At 40.0% G+C, this 22,467-nt stretch overlaps 1 protein-coding gene across 2 annotated transcripts in view; it reads left to right on the plus strand.

Moving 5' to 3' along the window:
- The window catches only part of Gabrg3 (gamma-aminobutyric acid type A receptor subunit gamma3), a 657,289-nt gene that overhangs the window by 5,903 nt on the left and 628,919 nt on the right, over nucleotides 1-22,467 (plus strand). The window lies entirely within an intron of this gene.

Consider the following 22,467-nt stretch of genomic DNA (forward strand, 5'->3'; position numbering starts at 1 on the left):
ACACTCTCTTCATGGGAATGGAGATCCATGCTATCCCCTCTTTTACAAGTTGGATGGTTAAGCTTTGTTTTACCTTTTTCCTGCTGAATCGAGAGCTCCTTACCTGTCCTTTACTGTCTGTCAGATCTGTAGCTTGGCTTCGTTCTCTCTGCAGGATCCTTCACAGGGAAGGTTTTAATATTGATGGAACCTGATTTATTGGCTCTCCTTTTAAGGAGTCTCTCAGCACTCTTTCCACAGGCTGTGTTTGATAAGGTGCTCATTGGCTTGTCCCTTTTCCTGTGCCTTCGACACAAAGTTCCTCTGGTTTTCTAAATCCAGGACTGCATTTTATCTGTAGCAGGATCTATAATTACCTTCATTCTAACTGGAATGAGATTTCAAAGTCTTTGTGGTTAAGGAAGGAGAATTTTAAAGGTGTGTATCCATCATGATACTGGATAAACTATGTTATATTTCCTTACCTCACTTCTTTTTGTATATAGTGATGAGAACTGCCACAACTCTCCAACTTTCATCCTGCTTTCAAAACATTTCTCCAGAGTGCGTCCAGCAGAATATCTAGAGATAAAATAAACAACAAGAAAACAAAACAAATGCAAAAGCAAACAAATGCTGGCCTGGATGTAGGAAAAAGAAACACTCACTGTTAGTGCAAGTACAAACTGTTGCGATCAATGTGGAAATCATCATGGAAGTTTCTCAGGAAGATGGAAAAATGAATCTGCCACATGATCCAGCTGTACAACTCGTGCGTTTATAACTAAAGGACTCTATCTCCTACTGTACAGATATTCACTGATCTTATATTCACAATAGCCAGGGAGTAAAAACAGTCTTGCAACTGATGAAGAATAAAATTTGGTACATTTATTATTGGTCATGTGTCAGAAATGAAATTATGAAAATTTCAGGTAAATAGATCCATCAGTGTTCATTCTAAATCATCCAGGTTCAGAAAGACAGACACTTCATATTCTCTTGCATAGGTGGATGGTAGCTTTGAATATTTAGATCAGTATGTTAAATTGGAGTAGCTACATACACCAGGAAACTAGTAAGCAAGTGACCATGGTGGGTGAGGAGCAGATTTAAAGGAAAGGGATGAAAATGTGGTTTAGGTATAAAGGAGGGGTGGGAGAATAATGAACTAAAAAGGGTTACCTGATTTGCAGGTTGGAAGGGTAGAGAAGCAGGAGCGAGTATGGGGGAGGGTCAGTAACACTGAAGGCATTTGAAAAAGCCACCTAGAAACATATATATATATATATATATGTGTGTGTGTATATATATATATATATATATATATACATATATATATATATATATATATACACATACACATGATGTATATGTATTATATACACACATTAAAGGAGATTAAATCGGTTTACCCTCTAGTGGAGGATATTCCTAGAAATCACAGCCTATCAAATAAAAAAAACCTGTTACTAGGCATGGATTATCTATTTTCTGTTCTGTTTTTCTTTTTTGTCAATGGGTCCCATAGAACATCCTCCAAGCACTGTAAGATATTGAAATTGCTCTTTTTTTTCCCCTGTAGAACTTAATGGTAAGACTTTTGCTGCACCACATAGTTCAGTCATAGAATATGAAGAAATCAAGCTGGCACTTACCTGGAAGCTTCATCCATACTGGCTAGGTTTCACAGAGCACATCCTATGCATTTTACCAAGGAAGAAAAGTAATAAATACTTAAATACATATGCAAATCCTGGGATCTACGATCCTATCCTGCCTGACCTAGCAAGATACAGGGCACTAGGGGAACAAGTATTATGTAGTAACCAACAGCTTTTATATTGGATATAAAGCCAGGTTGGAGTTTTATAATCTTTAATTTAAATTTAAAACAAGGTGGAATTCTTGCCCTTTAAACTGGGCCTAAAACCCATAACTGACTGTGTCATTGTGTTTGTTTAAATGAGAGTGGTCCCTCTATGTTCATATATTTGAATACATGATCTTCAGGTGGTGCTTGTTTGAGGAGGGCTAAGCTGTGGCCTTGCTGGAGAAAGTATGTTATTTGGGGGCAGTCTTGAAATTTGAAAGATTCATGTCATATTTGGGTTTGCTTTCTGTTTTGTGGTTGTGGATCAAGATGTAAGCTCTCAGTTGTTCATTAGGTCTGCCATTGTACATGTAACCATCTGAAATCATAAACCAAATTAATACTTTATTTTACATGTGATATCCATTATGTTGCCTTGGTCATGGTGTCTTATCATAGCAACCGAAAGTAAAGAAAACAGTCATAGACTCTAAGAGAGAACCTGTGGTCATGTATGTCACAGTCCTTAGGGGAGAGTATAATACTTTATTCTGCTAAGTCAATATAGTAATAAACTTCTCTATAAGTACTGATCTTTACAATTGTAGAATAGTGCATCTCTGACTCTCATTAGAGAAGTTTCTTTTTGGAGTAGATAGAAATTAACACAGAGGCTCAACTGGTCAGTGTGCACAGGATAAAAGAATATAGTGTGCTCAGCTCTAAATGGGACATTTATGTCACACCTCTCCACCAAAGCTCAGGGATAATCACAGAAGAGGGGATGGAAAAATTTAAGAGCCAGAGGTAATGAGTACTTAGTGATAAGATAATGCCAGCACATGCATGAACTCAGAGCAGCCATGACTGTATGCAAAAGACCTGCACACAGTTCAGCCAGCCAAAATCCTAGCATGAATGACAGAGGGGTCCATCAAGTTCCACTCCTGACTGAGGAATCATTGATAAAGGGAAAGGAGTTAGTTTTCCTTGGGTATGTGGTCCCTGAGAAGATTAGATATCCTTGTACCAGTGTGCAATCTGGCAGTACAAAGTGGAACTTAGTCGTTTAAAATAGAGTACCTAAAGTGAAAAGTAACTGGGGGTATGGGAGGGATTGGAAGAGAGCTTGGCATGGATTTGATCAAAACACATATGCAGGTATGAAATTCAAAAAGAGTAAAAAAAAAAAACAAAAAAACAGCTCATCAGCATGAATGAGGTCTAAATTCCTGCAATACAAGTTTCCTGCATTGGGTGATCACCCAGTCTTTCACTCTCTCCATTTTAAAAATCAGTAGTGGGACAAGCAATGAGGGCAAAGTTGCAAACAAATGACTGGGAGAAGTGTCTGGAAGTGAGATGAGGATTTCTACTGAGAAAGGGGATTTCAAAATGTTACTGACTTCCTCAGTGTTGATCAGAGCAAAAGCAAACTTGCTCTTCTGTGAAAGTTCAGTCTAGCTGGTACCTTCCATCCTGATAGTACATTCTGTGGGGTAAGAGGGTTTTTGTTGTTGTTGTTGTTTTTTGTTTTTTGTTTTTTTTTTTTTTTGAGGAAGAAAGTGGGCATGTCTAGCTTCCAACACAGAACTCTACAGCCCTCCTGTGAAGGGTGAGGTGCTACTGTGTTCTTCATAGAAAGTTGGAGGCAACATATTTAAACTCTCTCTGTCTCTCTCTCTGTCTCTCTCTGTCTCTCTGTCTCTTTCTCTCTCTCTCTCTCTCTCTCTCTCTCTCTCTCTCTCTCTCTCTCTCTCACACACACACACACACACACACACACACACACACACAACATGATGTTTGAATGGGAAACAGAAAGATCCTATTCATGGGACATGCAAGCAAAATTTATACTTCTGCAGTTTATAATAGCTCCCTCTTTACCCATGGGAGTTATATTTCAAGGTCTTCAATGGGTACCTGAGAGTATATATGATATCTTGTCCAACAGAGGCCCTATGATAACCTGGGGTAGAGTTTAATTAATAGGGCAGTGTTAGAAATTTACTGTAATAACTAATAAAATAGCAGCATGGCAACAACATATTGTACTACCCATTATGTAAACACACTCTCAAAATATATTACTGTGTGCTGCATTCACCTAATTTTATATTGTGGCTGGCCACAGGAAACTGGAACCATAGCAAGAGGCTATGGGTTAGGGAAGGCTTCCCGCTGTGTACATGAAGAGCTGTGAATTTTTCACAGAAGAGTCCTGTGCTTTTGGAGTGAAAGAATTTCACAGAACAGTGGAGGGCAAAGGGTCAGTGCATGATGCTCCTCTGTTGGTTTAGAGGCTGAAGCTCTGCTGTAGTGTTTCCCTGGACCTTGGTGCAGAACCCTGTCCTGATAAAAGTCACCATCCCTGAAGTATCTTTGCATGCATCTTCTTGTCTTATCTGAATACTAAACAACACCTGATTTGTAAACTCCAGCAACTTGCTCATGCTCTGGTACAAGGAGGGTTACCTGCCTAAGAACAGATTTCCTGGGAAGATATTGTATATGTATTTTCTTTCCTGGCGTAGAGGGTTCTGATTCAAAGGCCAATTTCTCATAAAAATTGGAATTACTTTTCTGTTGTCATGACTCTATTCAAGATTAGTGTACTTTACCTATGGTAGCCATTACCAGTTCAGTTGAGATATCATACATGTGTTTGCCGTTAGTTTAATGGAGTACTCAGTTGACTTACCCACTTTCCCTCCCAGTTCCTCATTACATTCTGAGCTCTCCTACAAAGTCCTGCCCTGGCCAGCTGGAGAGCAGCATAGACCTGCCTGTATTTATGTTGTGCTGTTGGTGAAGGAAGGGGCGGGGTCTCTGAATAGCACTGGAGAGGAGCTATAGGCATTCCCAGGTAAATTAAACTTGTTGGATTGGAAACTCTTGAAAATTTTGTTCTGCTTCTAAGATAAGTCTAAGACCTTGGGAAATATACAAAAAGGCATGATCTTACCTGCTCCCTGCCTGCCCCAGCATTTCTATTGCATTCTGTGACACATGCTCAGGAATACCGGGCTCACCTGGCTTCCTTATTTGGATTCTGCTGCTGCTCCTTTAGCTGTGCTCTCTAGCTTCTGTACTGAGATCAACTGTACTTCCTTCCATACCTAATCTTACCTCCTGGAATGATATTTCCTTTAGATTATGCTCCCCTCTCCCCTTACCAGTGGAGTGGATCAGGAGTCCCTCTCGAGTTTTCATAGCATTCATTTTTATGTGTAATTGCAGAATTTCTTTTTTTTTTAATTTTTTAAAAAAAATTTTTATTAGGTATTTTCCTCATTTACATTTCTAATGGTATCCCAAAAGTCTCCCATACCCTCCCCCCCCCCCATTCCCCTACCTACCCACTCCTACTTCTTGGCTCTGGTGTTCCCCTGTACTGAGGCATATAAAGTTTGCACGACCAATGGGCCTCTCTTTCCACTGATGGCCAGCTAGGCCATCTTCTGATACATATGCAGCTAGAGACACGAGCTCCAGGGGGTACTGGCTAGTTCATATTGTTGTTCCACCTATAGGGTTGCAGATTCCTTTAGCTCCTTGGATACTTTCTCTAGCTCCTATATTGGGGGCCCTGTGATACATCCGATAGCTGACTGTGAGCATCCACTTATGTGTTTGCTAGGCCCCAGCATAGTCTCACAAGAGACAGCTATATCAGGGTCCTTTCAGCAAAATCTTGCTGGTGTATGCAATGGTGTCTGCGTTTGGTGGCTGATTATGGGATGGATCCTTGGATATGGTAGTCTCTAGATGGTCCATCCTTTTGTCTCAGCTCCAAACTTTGTCTCTGTAACTCCTTCCATGGGTGTTTTGTTCCCAATTCTAAGAAGGGGCAAAGTGTCCACACTTTGGTCTTCATTCTTCTTGAGTTTCATGTGCTTTGTATCTTGTATCTTGGGTATTCTGAGTTTCTGGGCTAATATTCACTTATCAGTGAGTACATATCATGTGAGTTCTTTTGTGATTGGGTTACCTCACTCAGGATGATGCCCTTCAGGTCAATCCATTTGCCTAGGAATTTTATAAATTCATTGTTTTTAATAGCTGAGTAGTATTCTATTGTGTAAATGTACCACATTTTCTGTATCCGTTCCTCTGTTGAGGGACATCTGGGTTCTTTCCAGCTTCTGGCTATTATAAATAAGGCTGCTATGAACATAGTAGAGCATGTGTCTTTCTTACCGGTTGGAACATCTTCTGAATATATGCCCAGGAGAGGTATTGCAGGATCCTCCAGTAGTACTATGTCCAATTGTCTGAAGAACCGCCAGACTGATTTCCAGAGTGGTTGTACAAGCTTGCAATCCCACCAGCAATGAAGGAGTGACAAATGGGACCTCATAAAATTGCAGAGCTTCTAATTGCAGAATTTCTAAGAGCTACCTGACGAGGGCATGCTGTAGTATTACTACGATGCCCTCCCTAAAGTATTATTACACACTTTCCCCATTGTACTTGAAGGTTGATGTTTTCTTTTTCTTTTTTATTAGATATTTTTATTATTTATATTTCAAATGTTATGCCCTTTCCTGGTTTCCCTTTTGAAAACCCCTTATTCCATCCCCTCTTCCCCTGCTCACCAACCCACACACTCTGCCTTCCTGGCCCTGGCATGAATCTTCACAGGACCAAGGGCCTCTCCTCCCATTGATGACTGACTAGGCCATCCTCTGCTGCATATGCAGCTAGAGCCATGAATCCCATCATGTGTTTCTGGATGCCAACAAGGGCATGCTGACAGGAGCCTGATATACCTGTCTCCTGAGAGGCTCTGCCAGTGCCTGAGTAATACAGAAGTAGATGCTTACAGCCATCCATTGGACTGAGCACAGGGTTCCCAATGGAGAAGCTAGAGAAAGTACCCAAGGAGCTGAATGTGTTTGCAGCCCCATAAGAGGATCAACACTATGAACTAACCAGTACCCCCAAAACTCCCTGGGACTAAACCACCAACCAAAGAAAAAAACATGATATTTTCTCAGTGCCCACACTCTATAGCTCCAACACCCCATATGCTAAACTCTTCCCAACTTTGTTGTCAGTGATAAAGAGATAGATGAAGATCTGTTTATGCGGCAGTGTCCTTTTGATTATTTTCCATGTCACAAATTGTAATCATTATATTAGCATCTATAGTTCATAGCTATTCTCTCTATTAAATTATTAATTATGGTTTTAGTTTCTGGGTAACCATCCATCATTTTAAGTAATGCTAAAGCCATGGCCTCTGTCAATCTAGGGCCATATAGGATGACATTTTCTGGGAAGTAGGTCTAGTCCTGTGAGTCAGGAAGGGCTACATTAAGGTGAACTTTTCAACAATATAATTGTGGAAAAGAAGGAAATAACCAAAGCAAATTTATCTTAAGGGTTTCAAGAAGTTTGAACATTTCTCACAGTATAGATTATTGGAGTCAGCAGTGGTGTTACCTATAGAGCCAATACCATTACAGTCATGCTGATAAAGACAAAGTCGTGTTTTGTTAAGCTATATGATGAGATAGGTGATGGGTAGAAATGACCACAGACACATTTAATATAGATCTTCTCTTAGGCAGGTCCATGGAGAGACAGTCCACTGCTGTGTTCTTCTCCTGCAGGAATTCGCCTATCTTTCTCTGAATTTTCTGAAGCATGTTTTTCCCAAAGCATTACAAGTTTTAAATGTGATATGGAAAGCAGCTGGATGCCTGAGTGAAGAGTAGGGTATGTTATTACAGGAATCCAGAAAATGGGGCAGATACATCAGTGTCCTCCATGGATACCCTGCCATACACCAACAGTTTTCATATCTATGGATTTTTGATACCTGTATGACTGGATGTTTAAGTCAAATTCATTATGTCTTTCTACTCAAACACTGATAAGTTTTTGTATTGAAAATCCTTTCTGTGCATCTTTGAAACTTGCAGCAGAGCACTGGTGTGTATGTGTGTGTGTGTGTGTACGTGTGTGTGTGTGTGTGTGTGTGTGTGTACAGTGGAATAAAAGCTTCTCTCTTCCTCTAACGTTGTGCCTGATGGCCACTCCTCCACCTGCTTATCCTGTTCCCAGCCTCTGCTAGTCACTGTGTTACTCTTGTTTCTATAGATAAAATTTAGATTTTTAGATCTCATAGATGAGTGACATATGATTTTTAAGACATTTCTTTTATGTATCTCTTTGGTTCCTTCAGTTAGATTTACTAAGAACCTTTGAGCTACCTTAGAACATTGAGATAAATGTCGGAGACTCACTGTCCAAGAAGTGAGCTCTCAGCAAGCAAAGTGTGTTAGCGGTGGGAAGCAGAGAGTAACCTCCAACCCTTGTTTTCAGTTGTCATGCCTTCCATGTTCCACAACACTATGTTGAGAGAATCAGATGGGAAAACAGAATTTGAGAGAACTTGGAATGTCTATGAAGGGCTTCACAAAAACCTCAATGATTATAAAATTTTGTATTGATAGCAGATAGAATTGCCCTTATCATTATCCTATCTCAAGAAAAATAAGAGACACTGGAGGTGTGATGCAGAAGTAGAATCCCTGCCCAAAGTACATTTGATCTCCAGTTAAAAATCAATGGTTGAGGGGCAGGGGATAAAGAGACACTGTTTTAGTCTAAAAGAATGAAGAGCAAATGTCAAAATTCCCATCCTTATAGCCAAGGAAGAGGAAGTTGGAAGTTGGAAGTTGGAAGTAGGTCCCTAGGCCACTGTGTACTGCTGGTTTACAATCTAGCCTCACCTGGAAGCTACATGACCAAGTTGAACTAGTGTTTTGTTTTTAACACACCAGGAAATCCTGTCAGCCTCGCCTTGGCTTAACTCGGATAGACCTTCCCTATGATCCACAGTTGACTATGCATGTGGCCATGCTGTCACTTCCCAGCAATTACTGTATATCCAGAAAATAATTCAAATGTATTCACTCCAGTCTCAGAACAGATGTAGGAGGAGAGGAAACAGACATTCTTAATTGCTGTGCTCGAAGTGAGAGCTATTACTGTAGAGTTAGTTAACTGATTCTCCCACAAATTTAATTCAAATGTATAAGGGAGGTGGAGAACAAATCTGGTGGAGAAATTATACCTGTCATCTCCTGAGAGACTAATTAGACATCTCAAAGCCACCAGGTTAAGTCTCCCTTGTGCTTTTTAGCAGGTTACCTTCTGGAGTATTCCTCCTGTTTTGGGGGAAAGGTTCTTCACACATTTCTGAGCAGTTTGGACCTATTTGCAACCTTCACTGCTTAAATAGCCCCTGTGTGAGACAGGGCTACATTAGAAGTTCTGTTCATTAATAATTAGGGGTAGGGTGTATGCTTTTCTTATAGTAAATGTGTAATGAAGCCTCATTGTATAAGCAATTTAGTGTTTCTTAAAAATATGATTTGGTAAATTACTCAAGTCACATGTTCCTAAATATAATCTTGTGCCTGGACCTCATTTGAATAATCAGTTCAGCTCATAGAATAAAAATGATTTGTTTCTTATGTTTATTCATTACTACTTCAGAAATTGAGCAAAATAGCTGCATCTGGATTAGCATGTTTGAGTGAGAAGGGCTCCTGTCTCAGAGGATGGGCGTTTCTACTGCTTACCAACAGACACTTAGAGAGACCCCGTAGGCTTCTGTCTCTAAGTGACATAATTAAGTCTGCATCCAAGAATATAGGTTATCACTGGCCTCTACCAGCCAACACAAAGTGGCAGGTGTTTCATATCCCCTCTCTCCAGACCCATGTTGTTGTGGCTTCCATTTCAGCATGGTTTCTGAGAGCCAGCAGAGAGTCCTCAGACAGCTGTTCCAGCTGAGTGCTTTGGCTTATCCCCAGGTCTCTTATTCGGACTGAATCTCATCATTGTGGAGCTAACATCTGGTTCATGGTACCTTGCAGCTCCTTCTGCTCTAAGACTGTACCCCTGGATAATATGGTGGTCCTACCCTTGCAATAGTTAGACATATATCCTGCTGAACTAGAATGTTGAATGTCCAAGGTATTCTAAAAGAGAGTTAGTCTAGCAATTCATAGCATGGCATTGCATCAGACCTGCATAGATATTGTTTCAGAATACAAAATCTAAGGCTATATAAATACAGAGGTTGATGCTTTCAGCCAGTCATTGGACTGAGCACAAGGTCCCCAATGGAGGAGCTAGAGAAAGGACTGAAGGAGTTGAAGGAGCTTGCAGCCCCATAAGAGGAACAACAATATGAACCAACCAGTACCCCCAGAGCTCCCAAGGACTAAACCACCAACCAAAGACCACGAACTCCTTCCATGGAGGGACCCATGACATCAGCTGCATATGTAGCAGAAGATAGCCTTGTTGGACATCAATGGGAGGAGATGCCCTTGCTCCTGAGAGGACTTGATGCCCCAGTGTAGGGGAATGCCAGGACAGGGAAGCAGGAGTGGGTGGGTTTGTGAGCAGGGGAAGGGGTGATGGGATAGGGATTTTCAGAGGGAAAAACAGGAAAGGGGATAACATTTAAAATGCAAATAAAGAAAATATGTAATAAACAATAAAAAAACAAAAAATAAAACAAAACAAACAAAACACAAAAACTAGGGCTGAACCTTGAAAGGGTGGAATGTTTGCTATGTCAGTTTTCTACCTCACGCTGTTTGCATTATTGCAAATCTTCTATTTATTTTTTGGGGGTTAATTTACTTTTTCTTTTCAAGTGTTTTAGTAGGGGTATTGAAATTATTAACTTGATCCCTGTTCTAATCTTAGTGTCCAGCCTTACAAGATTCTCCTGAGTTTTCCCTCTATCAAGGCTCCTTTTATTTTCTGTGTGTTTCTTTCATTACATTCACAAAGTTCTTTCTACTTGATTTCAAATTTGACTCCTTTTCCAAATATTTGAGAAGGTTCTAGTAGGTGTCTTTCTGGTTTTGATTTCTAACTTAAGTGTCCTGTGGTCAGATGAAGTACTACTAACTGATCAAGGCCTGTGTAGTGTATTGAGATATATTTCACAGTGCTGATCTGGCCTATCTTGGTGTGCGTTCAGAAAGAAATCGTGTTCTGCTGTTATTTAAAGTGTTCCATAAATGGGAGCAGTAAGAATGTGGATTAGTTGGAGCTGTGTAGCTGTGACGTAATCCAGCTGGTCTGAGTGCCGGAAAGTGAAGAGCTGAAACAAGCCTCATGCACAGAGGAAGCAGCATCCCTCTGCCTCCAGCTCCCAGCTCTTGGCCATTCCTGCCTTACCGGGTGACCTCAGTGCTTTGTAGAGTGAGGGGGTGGTGGAAATAGTGCTTTCTGATATGTTACTGTTGAAACTGAGTAAGATAATTCAGGACAAGGCACTCAGTTCAAACCCTGGCACAGATTAAGTGGTTTGGTAGTAGTTAGTGGCCATTGGTCATTACTGGGGACAGTGAGGACTTGCTTCCATCTCTAACTATGAATGTATACAGCTTGAGTTTTATCGCCCAAAACAAAGTATACGTGTTTCCCAGGCACATGTATCTATAGTAAGTAGAGCTCTGGTTGTATTTTTCACTGTTGTTCTTGCTATGATCATGGTGAGCATCTTATGTAGAGTTTTTTATTACCGTATATTAGTTGTGAAACAATGACATTCTCTGTTTTCACGTATGTGCAATGTGCTTCCATCATATTCCCCTCCTCTCACGCTCTCTTCCCTTCTCAACTCCTGTTGCTGATTTCTTCCTCAGAGACATTCTTATTTACTTTCGCTCTTACATATATTCATCCTCTAGTTTAGGAGAAATACGGTATTTGTCATTCTTGTCTTTCTGAGTGTACTCATTTGAATGAGACACCCCTCAGAGAGTCTGGTATTTGAACACTTAATTCCGAGTTGGTGGTGCTTTTGGGGGAGGCTTATGGGACATAACCTTACTGGAGGAAGTATGACACTGGGGGCAGGCTTTGAGGTTTTAAAGCATGCACCATTCCCAGTGTGCTCTCTCTGCTTCCTCCTTATGGTTTAGGATGTGAGCTTTCAGCTTGCTGCTCCAACTGCCATTCATAATTGCTGCCATACATACTTCCCCCTCATGATGATGGTGGACATTTATCCCTCTGGAACAGGAAGCCCAAACTAAACCCTTCCTTCTTTCTAAAGTCACATTGGCCATGGTGTTTCATCAAAGCAATAGAAAAGTAACTAATGGAGCAAGTCTGACTTGTTTCACTTAACATGCTCTGCATGTAGTTGCATCTATTTCCATGCAAAGGACATAGACTCATTCTTCTTTTCAGTTGAAAAAATTCTGTTGTTTAGATATACTGCATTTTCCTTATCCATTTATCCATTGGTGGACATCTAGGGTGAGCCCATTTCACTGCTGTTGTGACTACAGCAGCAGTAAACACAGAAGTGCAAGTACTTCTGTGGTAGAATGTCTAGTCCTTTGGGTGTACACCCAGGAGTAACACAGCTGGATCAAACATAAAGCCCTTTTCTAATTTTCCATGAGCTTCCATACTGATTTGCACAATGGTTGTGCAAATTCACCCTACCAGTAGTGAGTAAGAATTCCAATTTTTCTTCCCATATGAGGATCCCCAGGGTATCACTCAGTGAGGGAAGTTTCTTCTGAATTCTTTTATTTGTTTCATCAGACCTAAGACCTGCAAGGTACCTGGCCCTGCTGTCAGCTTTGGAGGTTACTCAGTGGCGCATGCCACAATCCTTGTCCTGGAGTGTATGTTGTACAGGAAACAGACAGACGGGGGAGGGGGATGGTTCACTACTGTAAGGAAGATAAAACCTGACAGGGTGTGTGTGTGAGATTTGTGTGCAGGGGTAGAGGAGACATCTGGGTACCCTGTTCTGGAATTCAGTGGAAACCTTGAGTTTGAGAGCAGACTGTCCTGTCTGGCCTCATGCAGCCCTGCCAGGACACCTGCTGTCTAAAATTTAACCTGTACAATGTTTTTCATCTGTCCTTACCCCTGCAGCTGTCCAGTCTTTGTTCACTTCCACTGCTGCTTCTGTACAAGTTAACTGCTTTGAGATTTGAACTCTAGAGTTCTTTAGGAACACCTTCACTGAGCTCTGGGTGAGCCTGGGTTCCTTGTACTCCAGCCACTTAGTAAAGGTGCCTCTGGTTTATCCTCTTCTTTCCATCTGTCATCCTACCAGCACGTGTACCCTGAGTGTTCTAGGACAAAGCCTGTGCTGATTCCCTTTAAGAAATATGTCTGGACAAAGGATTCATATCCAAATGTATAAATAACTAAAAAAATAAGAAGTCTAAAAGCAAATAGTCTGTTTAAAAAGGGGATTGTATATCTGAAAAGCTTTCAAATGAAGAAATAAAATAACTGAGAAATGTTTCAAAATGTGTACACCATCCTTAACAATCAGGGAATGTGCCAGGCAGTGGTGCGGCACGCCTTTAATCCCAGCACTTGGGAGGCAGAGGCAGGTGGATTTCTGAGTTCGAGGCCAGCCTGGTCTACAGAGTGAGTTCCAGGACAGCCAGGACTACACAGAGAAACCCTGTCAAACAAAACAAAACAAAACAAAACAAAACAAAACAAAACAAACAATCAGAGAATGCAAATTAAAATAAATCTAAGATTTCCTTGTATCCCAGTCTGAATGTCAAAGATCAAGTGACCTCAAGTGCTGGTGGGAATGTGGGGCAAAAGGAACTTTCATTTACAGTTGGTGGGATTAAAAACGGGGGCAGCCACTACAGAAATTATTGCGGACAATTCTCAAAAGGCCAAACATAAATCTATCATATAAGCCAGCAAAATTGAAACAACCTAAATATCCTTCAATTGCTGGATGGGTAATGAAAAAGTGGTACATCTACACTGTGGAATGCTATTCAGCTGTGACGAAAAGTGAATTCATGAGATCTTCAGCTAAATGTACAGAACTATAAGGCTCTACATCAAGTGAGGGAACTCAAACACAGGAGGATGAATGCAGTGTGGTCTCTCTTGTCTGCAGTTCCTAGCTCCAAACCTTTAGGTTCAACATGGAGCAACTGCAGAAACCAAGAAAATAAAAAGCTCCCATGGGGGAATAGAAGTGATTGGAAGAGGGAAATAAGGACAAGAAGCCAGCTGGCAAGAGGTGAGAAAAGCAGATACAAGAGGAGAGGGAGGAGGGATTTCTGAAAAAACAAGTCGTAAGGAATTTTATTGTTTATCTCTTTAAAATTGCATGTAGTACATATATACACTTTAAATGAAATCACTTCACCTGGGCTGCTAATGCTTCCCAAGAGCCATAGACTGTCCTAAAACAAACAAACAAACAAACAAACAAACAAACAAACACAAATAAAACCAAAACCAAAACCCAAAAACAATGGCAGGTAGGAGAAACCTGCTTAGCTTGTCGGTCAGGGATGTTCAAAAGAATCCCCAAACAATATAGGCTATTGTCATTGCCCTTGATTGCTTCTCAGATGTTAAAAGCAAATCCGTATTGCTGAAGACAATAAAATTTAGACAGAAGACCTAAAAGATCCAACCTGGATCTGTCTCGACTGGAAAGGGCTGTACAGGCTCCCATGGTGAGAAATAAACAACCAATGGTTCTACATAGGTGTAACACCTCTGAACCATGATGATCATCGTGGCATGATAGCCCTAAGGGTGTAATATGGCACTTGTATCTCAACTCTCCTATTGGACTTAAGGGCCACACAGAAGGAGGGAAATCATTCCTAGTACTGTAAACCTAGCCATCTACCATGTTGACGTCATGAATATAATTGGAGAACTGACTGCTGCCACTTTACTAAGTCAGCATAATTCCTAACTGTATTGTAAATAGTTGCGTTTATGTCACAGATAAAGCTGTTGTGAAATTACGTCTTCAGGAAATGACAGGAAGGCTTCACCCATGATACTTCAATGGCATGGCTGTCTAACCAACCCCTGAAGAACAACATCTCAGTAGACAAGCTAATATGAAAGAAAGGAATCTCATGGGTCCTTACATATGGACAAAGAACTGCAGGCAACTAAGGAATACTCAGAGTGCTGAGAGTGGGAGAAATTCTTTCCCATGGATAGGCTCCCTACTAGGTTATCCAAAACAAAGTGTTTAGCTCCCAAATCTATCTATCTATCTATCTATCTATCTATCTATCTATCTATCTATCTATCTATCTATCTATGTATCTATCTATCTATCTATGTATCTATCTATCTATCTATCTATCTATCTATCTATCTATCTATCTATCTATCTATCTATCTATGTATCTATCTATCTATGTATCTATCTATCTATGTATCTATCTATCTATCTATCTATCTATCTATCTATCTATCTATCTATCTATCTATCTATCCGCAACACTAAATGGGCTGAATAGGTTATGTGTGTGTGTGTGTGTGTGTGCATGTCTCTGTGTGTGTGTGTGTGTGACAATAACAAAGAGAGATTATGAGTTTGAGAAGGAGCAGTGAGGTTACACAATACACTAGAAAGATTGTAGGGAAGAACAGAAAAGTGGAAATGATTTTAAGTGGAAATAATTTTATTTTAATTTAAAAAATTAAAAAGAGAAAAGGACATGTGCCTCTAGAAGGTGACTACACAGTCTAAAGTGTTTCTATAAAACAAAAAGGTTTACTTCTACAGAAAGGCCTATAGCTCTGCCAAATCAGGCAAGGAAACACATCTAGCAAGAGTCCTGATAGACATCTATTCCTGACACAAAGTTGTCAACATGCCTCATCCCAGACGGTCAGAGCAAGGCTCCATTTTTATGAGATTGCCTGGCTTAAGGCAGTGAAGTTATGAGTCAAGTGCAACTCTAGAGAACAGGATGCAACTTTGGGCAGAGAGTAACCTTGAGTGCATACTTTGATCTTAGAAAAAAAATGCTGACTTGGGGAGGACTGTTTGACAGATGGCCTCTTTAAAGATCGATCAAAGTTCCTTTGTCCCATTTAGCTCTTTGACAGAAAAGACAGTGCATTTCATTTACATTTCCTACACCCTCCTCCTGCCCTGGCACAAGGTGGTAACTTCTATTACAACATGCTTGCCTCAGCATAACACTCCTATTGCTTACCGAGTGGTGACCCTCCTCCAGTATACAAAAAGGTCTATGTTTAGAGAATGAGTCCCTGCTCTCCAGGGTCAGAGTTAGGCCTGCCGCTAGCTCCCAGATTCCCAGGGAACCCATGGATGACTGCTTCCTTTCTCACTGTGACCTCCTGGCCTCTCAGAAGTTTGTGGATTCTGAGTTCAGGCGAGCATGAAAAACATTGGCTGTTTTGTTTGTTTGTTCATTTGATTTTTGACTTTGTTTGCATGAGTTTGCAGAGCTAGGAAGTTTGCCTGGATCCTGGTAGTGATGACTCATACTAGGGTTCACCCACTTGCTTCTACATCCAATATTTCTACAAATCCCACGAGGGAGATTATCTGAGTATCTGAACCCAGAAAGGGTAGGAGCTCTCTAGGTTTCTAAGGGTTGGTCATAGGATACTATTCTGTTTTATCAGTCTCTCTCTTTTTTGGACAGTCTTTCTGGCTATTTGTTTTTGATAAAACACATGTTCTACTGGAGGGGAGGCTGTCTCTGACTCTGTTGACTACCTGTGGATCCTATTCCCCTAAGTGGGCTCATACTGCCTCAGTGGGCTGTGCCTAGTCCTGCAGACACTTGATGTGTCAAAATGGGTTAGTACCCATGCGTATGTGGGGGTCCTCCTTCTCAGAGGATAATCAGAGGGGTTGGGAGAGTGGCTGTGGAAAGGGGGTACTGGGAGAGGCTGCAATTGAATGAATAAATGAATGAACGAATGGGGAAAATCCCCATGTCTTACTTGGAACCACTTGCAGATTCCTGAGTTTAAGATGTCAGTTGTGTCTCCAGCATAGGACAGTCTAGGTCTGAGTGTTTGAATTCTGTGTGTGAAGAATGTAGAGCAAAGATCTTTTTTTTTTTAAACTGCGTTTATACTGTGCATGTACAGGTGTTAAAAATAACTCTTTTAAAACTATTTCGTAAGCAGTGCAACATCCATTTATACAGCACTTCCAATGCATTAGTATCAGAAACCATCCAGAGACGGTGATAGTCTGTATGAGAGGTGGGTGTAGCTTGGTGGCGGAGCACTTTGCAGGCATGTGGGAGGCTCTGGCTTCCATCCCCGGCATCAGAAAGAAAAAGAAAACCACCTTCCTAAGTGTGAGGCTTGTTTAGATATTCTGGGGGTTTCATTCCTGCAGCACCAACAGCCAGCTTCACTGGGACCCTGAGAAGACTAAAAACTGAATCCTCAGAATAGTTTTCTGCTACATCACAAACCCCAGAGGAGGGTAGGGGCTTGGGGACAAAGGACATTTCAAGGCTACATAAGGACAGTAGGGAAAATAAGCAGAGTAAAAACCAGACCACTTGGGTAAAGTGCTTGATCCTGTTTCAGCAGCCTTCCTGCCAATCTTGGGTCTATTTCTGTCTGGCTTTCAAGTGAGGTATGCACATGTCTGTGATGGCTGTGCCTCTGCCTCTCTCTCTCACTTTGTTGCTCTTGCATCATTCATTTGGAAGCATGGCTACTGGGTCTACCTATTTAGGGTTTTCATGACCCTTGACTAGCTGGCTGCTTTGTCAATAGAAACTTAATATCTTTGTCTCTGGTAGTACTCTGATTTCGACATATCACTCCAGTTTGCTTGGCACCCGTGTTGGGATGGGGCAGGGATTCCATTTCCATGGCTTCTAACTTATACTGACTGCTCCATTTATGCTGCATTCATGGTAGATGTTTAGGGGGTAAGGCTTGAGTGCCCTTTGCTCTGCTCCTGCAGTTTGCAAGTAGCACATTGTCTGAGATTGTAGGTGTGATTTTTTTAATATAATTTTTTATTATATATTTTCTTTATATACATTTCAAATGATATCCCGAAAGTTCCCTATATCCTCCCCCTGCCCTGCTCCCCTACCCACCCACTCCCACTTCTTGGCCCTGGCATTTCCCTGTACTGGGGCATATAAAGTTTGCAATACCAAGGGGCCTCTTTTCCCAATGATGGCCGACTAGGCCATCTTCTGCTACTTTTATGCATCTAGAGACACGAGCTCTGGGGGTACTGGTTAGTTCATATTGTTGTTCCACCTATAGGGTTGTAGACCCCTTCAGCTCTTTAGGATGCTTTCTCTAGCTTCTCCATAGGGCCATCACCTTTGCTCCTTTTCCTTTGGCGCATACTTTCCTTTTTTATAATTCTGTTTTTTTATTATTTTTATGAATGTTAATCTATAATTTTGTTGTATTAAAGATTTGCTGTGTATTGTAATTTATCCTTGGGTAATATACCAGTTTATATAATATAAAAAGTAAAGAGAAATTTTCATCATGTTAGTATTTTTTCTTTATTCTTCTCTCATACAATATATCCTAACTGCAGTTTCCCCTCCCTCCAATCTTCCCAGAATCTCTCATACCTTCCTTCTCCCCCAGATCCACTCTTCCTCAATTTCCTTTCAAAAAAGAGCAGGACTTCCAGCGATATCAACTGGACATTGCATAACAAGATGTGATAAGACTAGACACAAGCCCTCATATCAAGGCTGGACAAGGCCTCCCAGTAGAAAGGCAAGGGTACTTAGAGCAGACAAAAGAAACATAGACTCCTCCTCATAGTATTAGTATTTGTCTTCTTAAAATTTGTTTTGTTAAATTGTGTTAAAATAATATTTTATTATATCTCATTTGGTAATTCTATACATAATTACTATGCATCCAGAGCCTATCTATCTCCCACCCATTCCATCTCCTCCCAGAACTGTCATTTCTGTCTTCTGTGCTTGTTAGTTTTTTATTAACTGGATACAAGGTAATGTTGTGTTAGAAGCAGGAACCTCAGTTGAGAAAATGCTTCTATCAGGTTGGCTTGTAGGCATGTCTGTGGGTTATTTTCTTGATTAATGAGTCATGTGGGAGGGACTAGCCCGCTGCTAGAAGTGCTACCCCTAAATGTTGATCCTGGGCTATATAAGGAAGGCAGTTGACCATGAGCCTGAGAAGAAGCCAGTAAGCATCGGTTCAGTGATCATACTTCAGTTCCTGCTTTCAGGTTCCTGCCTTGGCTTCCTTCAAAGATCACTGGTGCCCACAAGTGTAAGCCAAAGAAAACTTTTCCTCCTCTCCCAAGTTGTTTTTTGCCATAGTGTTTGTCACAATAGAAAGAAAGACACCTTCTTCCAAACTTGTGTGTTTATTAATTATTTTTTTAGAATTACATATATATACATATATATACATGTATATATATATGTATATATATATACATATATATATATATATATATATATATATATATATATATATATATACACACACATACATACATACACTGTATATTTTGGTTCATCTCCACCTAGCATCTTTCACTTATATTCTACCCCTACCAGCCTCCTTCTTTTTATATGGCTTTGGTTTTATTTAATATCCACCAGAATTTTATCAGAACCATCTGTGTGATCCTGAGGTTGGAATTAACCACCAGAGCCTAATAGGTTAACCACTGGGACAGCTAAATTCTGCACTTTATCTTATTACATAAAGGGAAGAGATCAGCAGTATATGGTGGGGCCCCATGAGTCTATACCCTCTTCATAGTTAATTGTTAGGAAGGCCTGGCATCTATGGATCTACTGCAACTATGCACAACTATTATGAGTTTGTGGTCACCATGTCTGTGCCCTGCTTATGAGATCATAATTCATAGTCCCTCTTCATATCCTTCAGCTCTTATATTTATGTTGTCTCATCTTTTATAATGTTCTCTGATTCTAAAGGTAGTGAAAGAAGTATCTTGTCTAGGATTGAACCTTCAGTGTCATTTATTCTTAGCATCCTGTACAGCCAAGCGTCTTTGCACTTGTCTCTGGTGATTTCAGAGAAAGGCCTTTATGGTCAAGTCTTGGAGTACTGTTTGTCTGTGGATATGAACATAGATATTTAAGGGGTAGATTGATGATATGTTAATGAAGCTAAGCAACCATATTAACTCCCAACCTCTACCAGGGCCCAAGATCTCTTTAGTTATGGGTTTTGATTTCCAGTTTTAGACATGGACTTTTCTCTTGTAGAAAAAAATTCCAAACATATTAGGGAATATTTTGTTATGCCTATATTAGTGTCTTAGTTAGGGTTTTACTGCTGTGAACAGACACCATGACCAAGGCAAGTCTTATAAAAAACAACATTTAATTGGGACTGGCTTACAGGTTCAGAGGTTCAGTCCATTGTCATCAAGGTGGGAGCATGGCAGTATCCAGGCAGGCATGGCACAGGAGGAGCTAAGAGTTCTATGTCTTCATCCAAAGCTGCTAGTGGAAGACTGACTTCCAGGCAACTAGGGTGAGGATCTTTTATACCCACACCCACAGTGACACACCCATTCCAACCAGGTCACACCTATTCCAACAAGGCCACACCTTCAGATGGTGCCACTCCCTGGTCCAAGGATATACAAACCATCACAATTAGTTATTTCACACTTGCATCAATAGGGACATCTGTCTAGCTGATTTATATTATAATTCTTAGAGTTCACAGCTGAATCTGACTGCTAGTGCCTTTACCTGATAATATCCTACATAACACCAGTTGGAACCACAAAACGAACAGATTTGGAGGAATCTTCTAGTCCCATTCCAGTGTCATTTTTCTATATCTTTTTTTCCAAAACATGTGGTGTTTGCAGCAGTAGTGTTTTATTACTAGTGATGTTTAGTAACTCCAGGAAATTGCAACCATTTGTGTTGTTTGGGGGCCTCTCTAGATCAGTATTTCTGTCTTCTGTAATTTTTCTCTGCCCAAAGGATTTCCTATACATTCTTTTAACATATGGCTTTGGTAATGAATTCTTTGAGTGTCTGTATGCCTTTATGTTTTTATTTTTTAATATTTTGTCTTCTTTTTTATATCTAATATATAAATATATAATTTTTTATATCTAATATATAAATATATATACTAAAATATAATTGATAAGCTACAAAATACATTGGATTGAAGTTCATAGTCCAATGCTTTTATTGTATTTATAAGGTTATGTAGCCATTATTTAAGGTTAGAAAATTTTCATCACCTCCAAAAGAAGAAAGTTCTACCTTTGATCACACCCACTGTCCTTTCTCTCCTAGAATCTGAAGTACCCAAAAGAGTTTAATTTATTTTCTTTAGAGTGCTATTATAGACATTTTACGTGATAGAATTAGGATGCATGGGCTTTTGTGACTGAGTGATTGCCTCTTAGTATTTCCAAGTTACATCTTGTCCTTGTGAGTGTTTCCATCAACTCAACAAAGCTGAGAATTATCCAGAAAGAGGGACCAAATTGAGAAAATGCCCCCATAAGATTGGTGATAGGCAACTCTGCAGGGGAATTTGTTGATTGATGATTGATGTGGGGGAACCCAGCCTACTTGTGGGCGGTCCACACTGGGCAGGTCATCCTGAATTGGAAAGCAAGTCTGTAAGCAGCTGTCCTCCGTGGTCCCTGCTTCAATTTCAGCCTCCATATTCTTGTCTTTAGTTCCTCTTGCTTTGGCTTCCTCAGATGATGGCTTTCAATCTCAAAGCCAAATAATAAATACTCTCTTCCCCAAGTTGCTTTTGGTCGTGGCAAACCAGAGCACATATCTTTAATAGCTTGCATCAATATCTCATTTGTTTTATATTTTGATTGCCATCTGATATTCAACTGTGTGGACATATTTTGTGAATGTCTGGTTTTCTCTTGAATAAATTTATAGAAAGTAAAGCATTACTTCTCCATGTATTATGGGACTGAGGGGTGGTTCAGTGGTTAGCAGTTCTTGTTTTTCCAGAGGACCTGAGTTTGGAACCTACACTGGATGGTTCCCAGCCACCTGTAACTCCAGCTCTTAAGGAGCCAACTCTTATGACCTTTGCTGGCACCTGGGTTAACATGCACATACCCACATACAGATATGAATAAAAATATGAAAGAAAATATCTAAATGCCTCCATATATTTCATATTTAATTATCATTTTGTGCCTTTATAACAATTTTAGTCCTATTCTGGACTCTATTGTTGGGTACAGAAATTTTATATTTCTGAACACATTGACCCTTTATAATTTCAAGGGTTTTCCTTTTTATTTCTCCACAGTGGTATTTAAGTGATGAGTATCTTCATCCTATTACAGTTTTCTGTGTCTCTGTTGATGCTTTCATTATATATCAGTTCCCTGTTCTCATCTCAGGCATCCTGTATCTTTAAGTACCACACAGTAACTACAGGAAGGAACATCTTCTTTATCTTTGGATATTGTATGCATTCTAAAGACAACATGGTTTCAGATATTGTTTTATACACATTTTTCATAATCTCCACACTCTATATTACTTGATGAGTTTACCTTTTATGTAAGAATTGATATGGTTTTGATGATCAAAACTTTATCTATACTTTTAAGCCTGGAATGTCTCTGTTACCTCTTTTTGTATTTTGTAGTAAAATATTAGTTTATTAATTATTTATAATTTAAAATAAGTTTGACATTGTAAGTCCATGGAAACATGTGTTATCAAAATTATTTGCTGCTATTTTTATAGTTTTAGTTAGCCATGGAAAAGCACTCCAGATATTTCACTCTTTATGTTGCTATACATATTACATGTATGTTATAAACCACAAAATGTATTACTATATGATCATTG

This window comes from Mus caroli, unplaced genomic scaffold (genome assembly GCF_978045245.1).
Source record: "Mus caroli unplaced genomic scaffold, Mus_caroli_1 scaffold_8, whole genome shotgun sequence".
Taxonomy (NCBI): Eukaryota; Metazoa; Chordata; class Mammalia; order Rodentia; family Muridae; genus Mus; species Mus caroli.